Raw genomic sequence first — 15,281 nt, 5'->3', positions numbered from 1 at the left:
GAACTAACCTACTCATAAGCCTACGCAGCACAAATTGTTCTTTTAGAGCGGCAACCATTCTTAATTTCGGATTAGAAAGTTGTCTGCAGAATCGTCTATCCAATGATGTGTCTGCAGAAATGGTATCTCTTTTGTCTTTATTGTACGACTTCCAAAGATCTTATGACCATGATGTGCGCTTTCTTAGAGGTGGCCATGCATTCACCACTTGATCGGCGTACAAGCTCGTCATGACTTAGGGTGAGGTAAACACTCATGCCTGGGCTACTTGGTCATCAAAATCCCTAACCGAGTCTAGATCTTTGCATGGCTTATCTTTTAGGACATGATCAACTCCAAGTCCAACCTTCTTCGCAAGAACATTTTCTAGTGATCCTCTGTGACTAGGTGTGGTCATACAACCAAAGATACCCTACATATCTTCATCTCATGCCCGGTGCCTGTTTGCAGACAGAATTTGGCAAAGGTTCGATATCACCCCCTCGCATCATCGAAGACATGTAGGCCTGCTCCATGCCTATGTTGATCTGGTCCACAGTTCTCCTGACCATACTAGAGAAGATATAGGCACCTCGAAATGTTGTGGCCTTCAACAAAATCGATCATCACAGCTCCACCACCCTACGGTTTATTATCGAGAACTTGACCCAATGGTCACACCGGCTAAAGAGGTCGGTCCATAAGGGCTCCATTTATCATGGCAGAGATACCTAAATAGACAATCTTTTTGTGCCCATGTAATTCAACTATGTAATCGTTTGTGCTATAGTTACAACTTTGAGTAAAATATATTCAGTTCGGGGGACTCCCCCCGTGATTCCTCAAAAAGAAGTTTTTGTCAATGAAGCTTCCAAGATTTAGATGTGGATGACCAACAAGAACATAAGCTTGTGGATGCCCCCGCACCCCTCCAATTTTTCAAGGAGGTCTCAAGACTTAGGCTTGGGGATGCCAAGCTTCCCCACTCTTCCTCAGTCCAGTAAAATTTGCTCGAGTCCTTTTGTTCATCTTAATGTTTTGTGTAATATCTTGGAGAACTCTCTATCTTTTAGTGAATAATGAATAAACAGATATCATGCTTGTTACAGTATGGTTTTTGGTGGCAAAAATATTATTCTACGAATTTCACTTATATCTTTTAGAGTAATGTTGAGATCATTGTTAAAAGTGGGTTTGTAAAGGTCAACTTTTGATACTTTTGATCCCACTATTTTGGGGAGTGTCACAATTGATCATGTGGATTGCAACCTTATCAAAGGTGGGTTTGAAGAAGTCAAACTTTAGGAATTAGTGTTAATCCCACTATTTGAAGAGTGATATAATTGATTGGGAAATTTTTCATAGTGAAAGCGATTATTGTTGGTGTGTTATTCTGAAATTGCAATGTTGTTGTTATTGTAAAATTTTAACAGACTTACCGGAGCATCGAAAAATTATGAATTTTTATGTAACATATCTTCATATGTCTAGTATCTATGATACAATTTTGGAATTTTGTGAGTTACAATAGTAGTCTTTTTAATCGCATCATTACATGCTGGTTTGTTTTAACAGATTCTTGTGTAACTTGTCTTATAGCTATGTGTGTGCATAGTTTTTTATTTCTTATTTTTTGAGAGAGCTTATAATTGTGCATACTTTTACTGTACCATTATACCTAGTGACTTTCCATGTTTCCATGATTTGTATACAACAGATAGAGCTATTAGCAATTAATTATTGACTAACCATCTCACGTTCCATTCGAGTTTTGCTTTGGATGACAATTTTTCAATTTAGGGGATCCATGGCTATCAAGGAAAGTCTAGAAGATCAAGAGATCCAAGCTTGGGGATGGCACCCCAATTTGTTTCAAAGAAGTCTCCAAAGGTAAAGCTTGGGATGCCTTTGGGGCATCCCCACTCTTCGACAACCTTTTCATGCGATCTCATTTCTATGTTGTAACCGCCGTATGTAAACACATTCAGACATATCTGTGGACGTTTACAGTGTCTATTTTGATGGACGGCCGTTGAAGATGCCCTTATAAATGCTTATTCTTATCATTTTTTGCGTTTGTATCCGTTTCCCCCCCCACTTCTGCGTTTTCGGAGGTCCAAAAGAGATCCTCACACTGTTCGATGGCCCATGTCTCCACACGCACACGCAAAGCTAAGCTTGTTCCCTTTGGACGACAGAGACCAGACAGACCCGTCCCGTTGTACATGCATGGGATCTCATTTCACCCCCATTGAAGCTTCCTGTCAAACCTCTGCGACCTACCTACCTCCCAGTCAGAGGTCTACAGATCCATGGATCGAGAGAGACTGAGCACTCACATCACACTGGCAGAGAAGAGAGCATCTTGGTAATAGTAGTACACACACACAAGTGTGCAAAAGAGTGGCAAGCAAATGGAATATTGCATGCATGCATGCACGCACGCACCCCCCTGGAAGGGTGGCAGCAAGGTTGGATGGAATGTTTCAGCCAGCCAAATGCGAGGCAGGCCCCAGATGCTTCTTGCCAAAGCCTACCATCATCATTTCTACTAGCCACCGGCTACCTGTGTGCATGTACCTCAACCACCTCATCATATCATTACCCAGAAAGATGGGAAGAGAAGATGTGCACCCTCACCAATGGATCAGATCAAGGCAAGGGCATATCCCTTGCTTCCAACTCCAACCCTGCAAGACAAAAGCTTGCAGGCCTACTAATAGCTGTTATCTCTCTTCATGTGATTAGACAGTGCATGCTCTCTAATCACTTTGACACAAAGGTAGCTACAACCTACTCTATATAGGTACTACTGTGCACTGTTCTGCTGAGAGTATCTCAGGGATAGAAAGATCATGCAAGGACTGCAAATCTGCAAGCCATGCATGAGAAGCATCAAGGAGGCAAGTGGAACACTCAACAGAAACAGTATATATAAACACATGTCAGGTTTATTTTATCTCTTGGTGGATCAAATGCTGGGATCTGATGCGCTACAAAGTCCACCCGGCCGTTCCCTGACATGGAGAGATGAGGGGCCAAGGTGTGGTGCTCTTGATTGAGTGGAGTTCAAGGAAGAGAAAGGGGAAGCACACTCAAAGAAACATGGGCCCGGCGGGGTGTGCATGCATGTGATACCATAATGTCAATTGCCAAAGGGTTAAATTAAACAAACTAAGGATTAATTAGCCATGCAAGGCATGCAATGACAACAACTGAGGTAGACCGATCCACTCATGCTGTTTCTTGTTTGATGTATTTTTAGCGTGGCAAGTTGAAGGTCCTCATCATACAATAAATTCGAAGTTCTATACGTTTTCAATCTTTGGGAGCGTTTCTTAAAGAAGTTATTTCATTTCTTGGATCAGAAGCCTTAGGGATGTATTCTATATGCCACTTCTACTTCAGTTCTAAAAGGGGATTTCCGTTTAGTCCAATCGCTTGAAAAAACCCTCATATTTGATCAAGTATTCCTTGCTCGACGCAACTAGAAAAAAAGCAGGAAATATAGTTTTTGTACTCATGACGAGACAATCAAACACCTCTTCTTTCAATACAAGTTTACGTGTTTTACATGGCCAGTCATTCAAATAGTGTCAAATTTGTATCCACCAACAAGTGTTACCAATTTATATGGTCACTGGCTTAATGGAATACCAAATACGTTTAGCATGCTAATACAGGTGGGAGCTTCAGCCTTACTATGATCGCTTTGGCTATGTACAAATGATTATGTTTTTAGTGGCAAAATATATTCTCCTATGCAGGTTATTTATCGTTGTACACGCTGTCTTCGTACGTGGTCTATTATGCATCGAACGAAGTATCAATCGTTGTTCAAGGCGGTGCGTATGCGGTCGGAGCGGGTGGTCAGGGAGGTTTTTACCCAACATGGGTGGCAGCATAATCTCCGAATCGGACCACCTTCTCCGTCGACATAGGCATAGTTTCGGTCTCATATGGCTTTACTGTTGCCACCTTGTCGTTTTTATATTCTTTGACATACTGTTCGTGTGATGGTTGTGTGCATCTTAGCTATACAGAGGTCGGGTGTCGCTCTTTATGCTTTGTATCCGCTCGATGCTACATTTTGAGTTAATAAAAACACACTTTATCGAAAATTTCATTAAGTACTAAGTTTTTTTACAATATAATCAAATATCCCAATTTTTTCGATAAAAGGGTGTTTTATTACTTAAAGATTTAAGCATGACACTCGGCGTCTTCATAATTAAGATACACACAGCCAAACCAAGTTCAAACTAAAAAAAGCAAGAATAAAGGCGAAATACAAGAAATCGTGAGTTTGTATGACGCGTAAACTGTATGAGGGCCAATCCTAAGATCATGCTATCATCCATTTTAAAGCATCCCTCGCCGTGCGCTCCAAGCGTGACACACTTCCGTAAACAGGTCTTGACCATCCACACGTTGTAGAGACGACCATAAACGGAGTGTACCGGTACACCTGTAGATAACCTGCATAATACATTCCAATTCGATACCAATTCCTATGTTTATCATTATTATTTTTGCGAAACACAGTACAAACGCAAAGGCTCACAAACACATACATACACTCACCCCTATAAACGCATGTACACACACTCTATCCATATGACCACCTCCGAGAGGCGGAGCCGGCAAGTCACGAGACTGGCGAAGTCACCGCACGCTTCTCGCTATCGACGGGCATGTCACTTACCACTGAAAGACTACAAAGCCGAGTGAAGAGGGTATGCCTTTGCAATCCTTTCAAGTTTCCTTTTACTATAAACTAAACATATTTTTGTAGTGTTGACTCTGACATCTAAGAAAGGAGGCATTACTATTATTCCTAATGATAAAAATGAACTTATCCCACAAAGAATTGTAACTGGTTATAGGATGGTAAATGATTTCAGGAAATTAAATAAAACTACTAGAGAAGATCATTACCCCTTGCCTTTTATTGATCAAATGTTAGAAAGATTATCAAAGCATACTCACTTTTGTTTCCTTGATGGATATTCCGGTTTTTCTCAAATACCTATGTCGAAAGAAGATCAAAAGAAAACTACTTTTACTTTTCCTTTTGAAACTTATGCTTATAGACGTATGCCTATTGATTTGTGCAATGCACTTGCTACCTTTCAAAGATGTATGACTGCAATATTCTCTGATTTTGATGAAAAGATTGTTGAGGTATTCATGGATGATTTTTCCGGACTTCTTTTAATGATTGCTTAAGCAATCTTGATCGGGTTTTGCAGAGATGTGAAGAAACTAATCTTGTCTTGAATTGAGAGAAGTGCCACTTCATGGTGAACGAAGTATAGTACTTGGGCATAAAATTTCTGAACGAGGTATTGAAGTAGACAAAGCTAAAGTTGATGCAATTGCGAATATGCCATGTCCTAAAGATATTACAGGTATAAGAAGTTTTCTTGGTCATGTTGGTTTCTATAAAAGATTCATTAAATATTTCTCTAAGATTTCTAGGTCGCCAACTAATCTCCTTCAAAAGGATGTTTCATTTGTTTTTTATGATGATTGCGTAGAAGCCTTTGAAATACTTAAGAAAGCCTTAATTTTTGCACCTATTGTTCAACCATCTGATTGGAGTTTGCCTTTTGAAATTATGTGTGATGCTAGTGATTATGCTATTGGTGCTGTTCTAGGTCAAAGAGTTGATAAGAAATTGAATGTTATTCATTATGCCAATAAGACATTGGATAGTGCTCAAAGAAATTATGCTACTACTAAGAAAGAATTTTTAGTAGTTGTGTCTGCATGAAATAAATTCAGACCTTATGTTGTTGATTCTAAAGTTACTATTCACACCGATCATGCTGCTATTAAATATCTTATGGAAAAGAAAGATGCTAAATCTAGACTGATTAGGTGGGTTCTTTTACTTGAAGACTTTGATTTGCATACTATTGATAGAAAGGAGCTAAAAATCCTGTAGCAGATAATTTGTCTAGGATGGAAAATGTTCTTGATGACCCACTACCTATTGATGATATTTTTTTGATGAGCAATTAGCTGTTGTGAATGCTTCTTGTCATAATAGTCCTTGGTATGCACACTATGCTAATTACATTGTTGCTAAATATATACCACCTAGTCACACCTACCAACAAAACAAAAAGTTCTTCTTTGATTTAAGAGATTACTTTTGGGATGACCCACATTTATATAAAGAAGGAGTAGATGGTGTTATTAGACGTTGTGTACCTGATCATGAAAAGGAATAAATCCTACGGAAATGTCATTTTGAGGCATACGGAGGGCACCATGTGGGAGACAGAACTTCACATAAGGTACTACAGTCTGTTTTTTATTGGCCTACTCTCTTCAAGGATGCACGTAAGTTTGTCCTTTCTTGTGATGATGTCAAAGAATTGGTAATATTGATAGACGTTGGGAAATGCCAATTAATTATTCACTTGTTACTAAACCATTTGATGTCCGGGGTTTTGATTATATGGGACCTTTTCCTTCCTCTAATGGATACATCATATTTTTGTTGCTGTTGATTGCATTACTAGGTGGGTAGAAGTTATTCCAACTAGTAGTGCTGATCATAACACTCTATTAAAATTCTTAAAGAAGTTATCTTCCCAAGGTTTGGAGTCCCAAGATACTTAATGACTCATGGTGGTTCACATTTTATTCATGGTGCATTTTGTATACTCCTAACTAAGTATGATGTTAACCATAGAATTGCATGCCTTATCATCCTTAGTCTACTGGTCAAGTTGAATTGAGCAATGAGAAATAAAATTGATTTTGCAAAAGACTGTTAATAGATCCAGAAAGAATTGGTCTAAGAAACTTGATGATGCATTATGGGCTTATAGAACTTCTTATAAAAATCCTATAGGTATGTCTTCATATAAATGGTCTATAGAAAAGCATGTCATTTATCTCTTGAGTTACAACATGATATATACATCCATTTTGCATCATGTTTTCCTATTGTTATCTATAGTGTTTTATGCAATATAACACTATGTGGAGTAATTCTCTCATAATATGCAAGGTTTACACAAAGAGGGAGAATACCGGCAGTTGGAATTCTGGACCTGAAAAAGCTATGTCAGAGATACCTATTCTGCACAACTCCGAACGGGATGAAATTTTACGGATAATTATTTTGGAATATATAAAAAATATTGGAATAAAGAAACACCACAGGGGGCCACCCAGGTGCCTGCCCCCCTGGCGCGCCCTGGTGGGTAGTGGGGGCCCTAGCCCACCTCCGATGCCCATCTTCTGGTACATAAGGTCTTTTGACCTAGAAAAAATGAAGAGAGGACTTTCGGGACGGAGCGCCACTGTCTCGAGGTGGAACTTGGGCAGTAGCACTTTTGCTCTCCGGCGGAGCGATTCCGATGGGGATACTTCCCTCCGGGAGGGGGAAATCGAAGCTATCGCTATCGCCATCAACAACAACCCTCTCATCGTGGGAGGTCCAATCTCCATCAACATCTTCAACATCACGATCTCATCTCAAAACCCTAGTTCATCTCTTGTGTTCAGTCTTTGTATCAAAACCTCAGATTGGTACCTTTGGGTGACTAGTAGTGTTGATTACATCTTGTAGTTGATGCTAGCCGGTTTATTTGGTGGAAGATTTATATGTTTAGATCTATTATGCAATTTCATACCCCTCTTATCTTGAGCATGAATATGTTTTGTGAGTAGTTACTTTTGTTTTTGAGGACATGGGAGAAGTCTTGCCATAAGTAACCATGTGAATTTGGTATTCGTTCCATATTTTGAAGATATGTATGTTGTGATTCCCTTGGTGGTGTTATGTGAACGTTGACATGACACTTCACCATCTTTGGGCCTAAGGGAATGCATTGTGGAGTAGTTATTAGATGATGGGTTGCTAGAGTGATAGAAGCTTAAACCCTAGTTTATGTGCTATTCCGTAAGGGGCTAATTTGGATCCATAAGTTTAATGCTATGGTTAGATTTTATCTTAATTGTTCTTTCGTAGTTACGGATGCTTGCAAGAGGGGTTAATCATAAGTGGGAGGCTTGTTCAAGTAAGAACAGCACCCAAGCACCGGTCCATCCACATATCATATTATCAAAGTAGTGAACGCGAATCAAACAAACACGATGAAAGTGACTAGACGAAATTCCCGTGTGTCCTCAAGAACGTTTTACTTATTATCAGAGATTGTTCAGGCCTGTCCTTTACTACAAAAGGATTGGGCTACCTTGCCACGCTTTTTTTACCGTTACTATTACTTGCTCGTTACAACTTATCTTAGTATCAAACTATCTATTACCGACAATTTCAGTGCCTGCAGAAAATACCTTGCTGAAAACCGCTTACATTTCCTTCAGCTCCTCGTTGGGTTCGACACTCTTACTTATCAAAAGGACTACAATTGATCCCCTATACTTGTGGGTCATTAGAACATAAGGCATATTGGGCAATTAAAGAACTTAATTATGATTTCAAACCTGCCGGTGAAAAGAGGTTATTTGATATTAGCTCTTTAGATGAATGGAGGACACAAGCTTATGAAAATGCCAAGTTGTTTAAAGAAAAAGTTAAAAGATGGCATGAAAAAAGAATCCAAAACTGGGAATTTAAATTAGGTGATCAAGTTCTATTGTACAACTCTCGTTTCCGAACATCTCTCTAAATGGGAAGGGCCATATATCGTCAAAGAAGTTTATCGCTCCGGAGCTATCAACATCAATAATGCCGAGGGCACTAATCCAAGAGTGGTTAATGTGCAAGAGTTAAACATTATATCTCATGTATGCCCATTAATGTTGAAAGTAATATTATTCAAACTATGACAATGGAAGAACACAAAAGAGAGACCTTCCGGAACACTCCAGAACCCTGAAAATGAATAGGTATGTGATACGGTAAGTAAAGCGACTCCCAAAATTCCATAAAAAATCTTTCTGTCCATTTTGGAATATTAGAAAAATACAAAAATAAGAACCAGCTGCGGGGACCCACGAGGAGGTCACAAGGCAACAGGCGCGCCGGGTTGCCTTGTGGGCCCCTCACATGCCTTACCGACTCCGTTTTCTTCCCGTATACTTGTTTTGCAAGATAAAATGTTTATATACACTCCCGTATGTTTTGACCACCGTATCGCAAGTTTCTCCTCTATTCTTGTTTCGAGCTGTTTTTCTGACAGATCTAGATCGCTATGGCGCCGCCAAGTTCATCCAAGGACAAGTTCTTCGAGAAGGTCATCAACCCCTATCTTTGGGAGGTGATTAAACACCCTGAAGCCATTGAGATGCATGAGGGGGTGCTTCACATCCGGGACGTTCAAGGACAAAGAAGGAGGAAGCGAGAAGGCCAGGCTTGAAGTAGTGGAGCAGGAGATCTTCAAGTGCCAAGGGATGGTGGAGCGCGGATTCAACGCCAACCACTCCATGATCACGGAATTCATCCATGAGCACAAGGTGGACAACAAGGATACTGGGGACGTCATCTTCAAAATCAATGACTGAATTGATCATCTTCAAGCCCAAATTTATGACTTGCAAAACCAAAATTTTGAGTATGAAGCCAGGTTTAAAGGTACAAGTTTAGCTGCAAATGTCAAGACTCCGGAAACACGTTCATCCTTTTATGATGGAGACCCTATGCCTTGGAAGACATAGGACAAGCCTACTACTTCATCACCACCATCACCAAAGAAAGAAACTTGAGTACACGGGTGTGGGCACCACCCTTGGCTTGTTCCAAGCTTGGGGGAGGTGCCCCGGTATCATATCACCATCACTTTTGCCATCGTTATCAACCTTAGTTCGATCCCTAGTTATTTCATGACTTAGAATAATAAAAGTTTGGTATGATTTAGTTTTGAGTGCTTGCTTAGTGATCTATCTATCTATGTAATCGAGTGTGAGAGTTACATAATAAAGAGTAGTTTGAGTTTTGTTTCTTCACTTTCTTGTTTCAATCTCAGCTATAAAAAGGAATAAAAGATCATATGCTAATCCCATGGGGAGTAATAACTTCACATAGAAAGAGTATGGTTGATAAAATTTATTGGAAATTAACAAACATAGTATTGGTCATTGTCAGGGAAAATATACAGGGGTATGCATTTTCCCCTGACTCGTGCACGGACAGGCCAAGACTAAGTTAGAGATTGAAGGACAAGAGATTTGAAGAACCAACATGCAGTTCAGAGGGACCAAGATCAAGCCAGAGGAGCAATGTATCGGCAAGAGAAGGGCCTCCCTTGCCGGGCAGGCGAGCCCGGCAAGGGGCGAGGCCACCACCAGAAGCAGGCAACCAAGACACCCCGGCAGGGCCTGCCGGGGCTCGCGGGGGCAGAACCACCCCACCAACCACTCAAGCACGACCCACGTCGTCGATCAGTGCGGTGTCAAGCCGCAAAGTGATTAAGTGGTAGCCATTCGCCACATGGCAGCCATTTCATATAGAAGAAACCCACAGATGACACCCGTCCTGCGACGTGTCAACAGAACAGGCGCGGTGCTGGCAAGATAGCCCGGCAAGCCTTGTTGGGCAACCAGTGAGTGACACTAAGCGGTGCATTTAATGCACCCTGTCAGCCCGCAGAGTTAGGTATGATAGCACTGTTTGCTATCATATCAGTGGATAATGACTACTTTGCCATTGTGATGACCCCTTCATCTATAAAAGGAGGCCCATGGCACTCATAGGAAGGGTTGGAAAGTTGACGAACCCACACCCCCATACGCGCGTAGTCGCTGCTGCCCTACAGCGATCCCTGCCGGGCAAGTGTACTGCGTTGCACCATCCACATTCCACCATCAATCCACCAAAGTAGGAGTAGGGTTTTACGCCTCGCGGCGGCCTGAACCTGGGTAAATTGCTTGTGTGCTCTCTGCTGTGCTGCCGTGCGCTGGTCTGCTCTTTGTGCAACGCGACGTCCCCTGCCGAACCAGCAAGGGGCCTCCTGGTACCATAGGTGGTCGTGGATATCACGCGATATCTTTGGCGCGCCAGGTAGGGGGCTCGCTTGCGCGAACCTGAAAGCGTGCGCAGCGCGTCATCTTCATCACCATCTTCATCTTCGACAGCGCCATCAGCTGTGGCGCCCTTGGAGACGTGGAAGCAAACTGGGGGGCCTCCCCCGCGCCGTCCTATCACTCTCCAAGCTTCGCCGTAGCGACGATTATGGCCAAGACCGCCGCTGACAGCGGTAGATTTATCCCGGCGGCACGTATGGTGTTCTTGACATTCGGGCACCATCCGGGGAAGGGGCACAAGACGTGCGGGCGCGAGTTCCCTCTTCCTGTCCCTCACCCTTGTCAGCAGTCGAGCTTCTTTAGCCTCGATGTCGTCAACGTCGACGATTACCATGCGACGCTCAGTCCAGTATTTCCCCTGTCATGGGTGATCCTGAGCAAATTGCTAGTATGAGTCTGTCGATTGATACCCCGGCAGGCATGCTTCAGCAAGGCTACCTGCATTGGCACGGCCCGTGCGACAGCAGCCGCTGCACTGACTCGAGGGGGAGGGGAGCAAAAGGGAAGGAGGACCAGAGAAGCCCGACATCGTGCTCCAATGCCCGCCAGCTGCGTGAAATGCATGTCGGTCCTTGCTGGAAATGAAGAAACCACCTGATTGCCTTCTACCCCTCCAGGTGTCGCGGATGCGTCGAACGCGCGCGGCCCATCAGAAGAAAAAGAAGCTGAAAACGAAAGCTAAGTTCACGTTATCACTTCTTGTTGATGCATTTCAGATTTTTGCAGTCGTTTATCCCTTAACTCTAGTAAGTGTTTGTATCGAGAAATCCCTTATGCGATGGAACCTTGGCTAGTTTCTTTGATCGCACCATCGTCCTGTCCAGAACCACGCTCGCAGGTCGAGAGGCTGCATCGAGAGCTACTTAGGAAAAACCTGCCGAGAAACATCCACGCCAAGATGACTGTTAAGGGCCGGACCCTTACGACAATCACGGCAATATGATATCGGCAGGCATCCAGAACATGGATAGGAATTGATCATACAAACACGAACACATAGAGTTCAAAGGGATAAACATGCATTTAAAGATACAACTAGAAGTATCAGTTTCGCACAAACACCAGAGATAAAATGACTAAACACAAAATATATGTCATGTTTCATACAGGGGCCCGGTACTTGATCCCGCGACCAGGAGGAATAGCTTAAACGCGAAGGAGCCTGTCGGCGTGGGGAGCGGCCTTCTCCTCGGCGGCAGCGGCGTTAGCACCCGTTGGCGGCTTCTTGAAGCCGTCGTCAAGGTCGAGCTCTGGGTGGCGGCAGGCGATGTTGCTCAAGACCATGAAGAGGGCATTGCGAGCGAGCCTCCGCGACTCGGTCGCGAAGCTCTCGGCCCTCCCCTCTTCATGCACCTTTAGCTTGTCGATCAACTCATTGAAGAAGAGCCCCGGCTTGACACTCGGGACCTCCTGCTCGCTGGCTGAGTAGACTGGGTCGTCCATGCCCATCGCCGCAGCTTGGGTGCCAAGACGTTTTGCAATATCAATTGGGCACTTGATCAAGAGGTTGCTCCTCTCGGCCTGATTCTTCAGCCTGCCCTCTGCATCTTGCCGGAGACGCTTGGCAGTTTCCAAATCCTTGGACAGCAACTGCTGCTGGGATTCAAGGTATTCCGCCGATTGCTCCAGCAAGCCAATCCTCGCCTTCAGGTCAGTAATGCTGCCGTTGGCGGTCTCAAGGCTCTAGGTCTTGGAAGAAAGCTGCGACTACATGTCAACCAGGCGGAGCTCTGTCTGCTGCGCTTCCTCCTTGAGTGCCTCCACCTTCTTGGCACTCTCGGCAAGGTCTTCGTTCAGTTTGGCCACCTGCCAGTCAAGTTCAGCCTTAGCGGAAGACGCGGCATCCAGATCGTCAATAAGCTTCTTCAGCTGGGCAGCATGGTCAGTGGCGAGGGTGTCCAGAGCAACCCTGTGCTTGTCCTCCAACTCCTTGGTGCGTTGCTACACCAGGGCCTCCAAACTTTCATCTTTGGCACGGAGGGTGGCTTCAAGATTCTCTTCCCGAAGGGAGATCTCTCGCTCCCTGGCGTCCAAAGATGCCTTACGGTCCGCCAAGCGTGCCTCCCGAGCCGTGACATCCTCCCTCATCATCTGAAGGGTCTCTTGCTGCCTCATGAGTGCCCTGAACTGCTTGTCGTGCCATTCACACAGCTCCAGGCACTTGTCCTTCAGCCTCTGATCCACCTTGTCAGCGGATTTGCGCCGTTCCTTAAGCTCCTGCCACTTCTGACGGTGTCGGGCCTGCAGTTCCTTCATGCCCACCACCATGGACTCTATGAAGGACAAGTCCATAGTGATGGCAGCTGAGTCGTCGGCCTCCCCGCTTCCTAGATGTAGCGGTACCAGAAGGCGCTAAAGCTCGTCATCAAGCTCTGCGTCCGTCAAGGACGGGCCAGGGGCTCTGATATCAGGCAACGACAACACCATTGCCAGCATGCTCGAGGGAGGTGGCGGAATCTCGGTAACGGTCCCGGTGGTGGGAAGCGGACCCATGGTCTGGAGTGGAATCTTCATCTCGACGGCCACTTCCACTACAGGGGCGTCCTCTGAAGAATGCTCCATCACTGCCAGGGAGCCCCGGATATCCCCAGGAGCAAGATCCTGACCCTCGGCAGCTGCGAGCCTCACTGCTTCGTCCGCGGCAGACCTCCCTATCTCAGCCACCACCTCCAGCAAATCTCGTTCTTCAGTTTGGGGGGCTGCATGTGGGAGGGCCAGGGAATAGTGAAGAAACAGAAATCTCAAGCGAATGAAGAAACCGGTGGAGGCAACCAGAGTACAAAGGAAAAGAAGGATTAAATCAGGTACCTGGGGAAGTCTGCCGGGCAGGAGTCTCCATTTCCCTCGCAGCAGTTGTTGCCGGGTCCCGGGCTACATCCTCTACTGGGGTGGGCTCGGTAGCCTTTTGTGCGGTCTCTACCGCGGAGGATTCCATGATAATATCTTTGGCTTGAGCGACAGAGGAGGCATGCCCCTCAGGGAGGGGCTTGCCATGCGTCGTCTCACCATCTCCTCCGTGGGGGGCGGAAGGGCTACCTTCATCATCTCCGGTGGGCGGGGCCAAGTCTCCGCTCCTAGGCCGGGGCTGGGCTGAGGGCTCGGCATGGGGTCTTCTGCGTCCTTCCCTGCCGAAGCCGAACCCTCAGCGCCCTCCAGCAACCCGAGGCGCCGGAGCCTCTTCCGGGAATGGTGAATGAGGGTCTTCGTGTCCTCCTCCACTTCCCTGTCGGCAGTGACAAAAATTAGAGGTTAGTTAGCCAAAGCATTCAAATCTGCCTAAGAAGATGCTTGCCACCAAGAGAAACCCTCCTTACTCTTCCGCGATAAGCATGGAGTTCAAGTTGAACTCTGTGGGAAGGGTAGACTCCCATCTTCTCTTCAGAGGCGGGAGGGTGGCGCTCCCCGGGAGCTTTGGCGCCTACCGTGACGCCGAGTGCTCCGAGGAACACGAGCCCTGCGAAAAGCTCGAGTCGGAGCGGGGGCTGGACTCCACCTCCACGGCCACCGGCCGTTTGGTGGAAGGAGCCTTGGCCTAAGCAAGGCGAGGGGATTGGCGACAAGCCACCTCAGCCTCAGTAGACTTGGTGGAGACCTTCTTCACCCTCTTGGAGGCCGGCGCTGGGTTGGAGGTCGCCGTTCCTCGGGCTGCGGCACGCCTGCGGGTGCGCTGGTCAGGGTCCGGTGCTGGGGCTTGCGGTCCAGCCGCAAGACACTCATCTTCAGGGGCCGCTATCGCGTCCCCCTCCCTCTCCTCCTTCTTCCCCTCCTGGAGCTCCTTTAATTGCTGCCGTGGCTAGGGCATCCAGCCCGGCAAAATTATCCCCAGCAAGATCTTCCCCGGTAGCGTCTTCCGTAGCTTGCGCCTTGCTGCCACCCTGGGAAGAGCTCCCGTCCCCAGCCTTCCCTTTGCCTTTCCCAGCCTTTGCGGCCTTCTCCATCTCCGCACGGCGGGCCGCCTTGTCCTCCTCTACCCTCTTTAGAATATACGCCACCTCCATAGCGAAGGTGCGCTTGTACATCTCACCCTCAGTCCTGGTGGCCCTTTCCACCAGGGCGCTTGACCACTGAAGCTCTTCGTCAAAGGAGGGGAGCCGCCAGGTGCTCGATACTCCCTCAGTGTTGCAGTACGGCATCCACTTCAATATCTGATCCCGGGCAGAGTTGATGTTCAAGGGAATGACGGTTGCCGGGAGTTTGAACAACTTGAAGCGGCCAAACAGTTGGTCGCACAACCAGCCATGGCCATAAACCGACAAGTTGTTGGCCAGCCCTGGCAGCAACCTCATCCTGTCTGT

This window comes from Triticum aestivum, chromosome 6D (assembly GCF_018294505.1).
Source record: "Triticum aestivum cultivar Chinese Spring chromosome 6D, IWGSC CS RefSeq v2.1, whole genome shotgun sequence".
NCBI classification, from domain to species: Eukaryota; Viridiplantae; Streptophyta; class Magnoliopsida; order Poales; family Poaceae; genus Triticum; species Triticum aestivum.
This window is presented reverse-complemented; position numbering follows the sequence as displayed.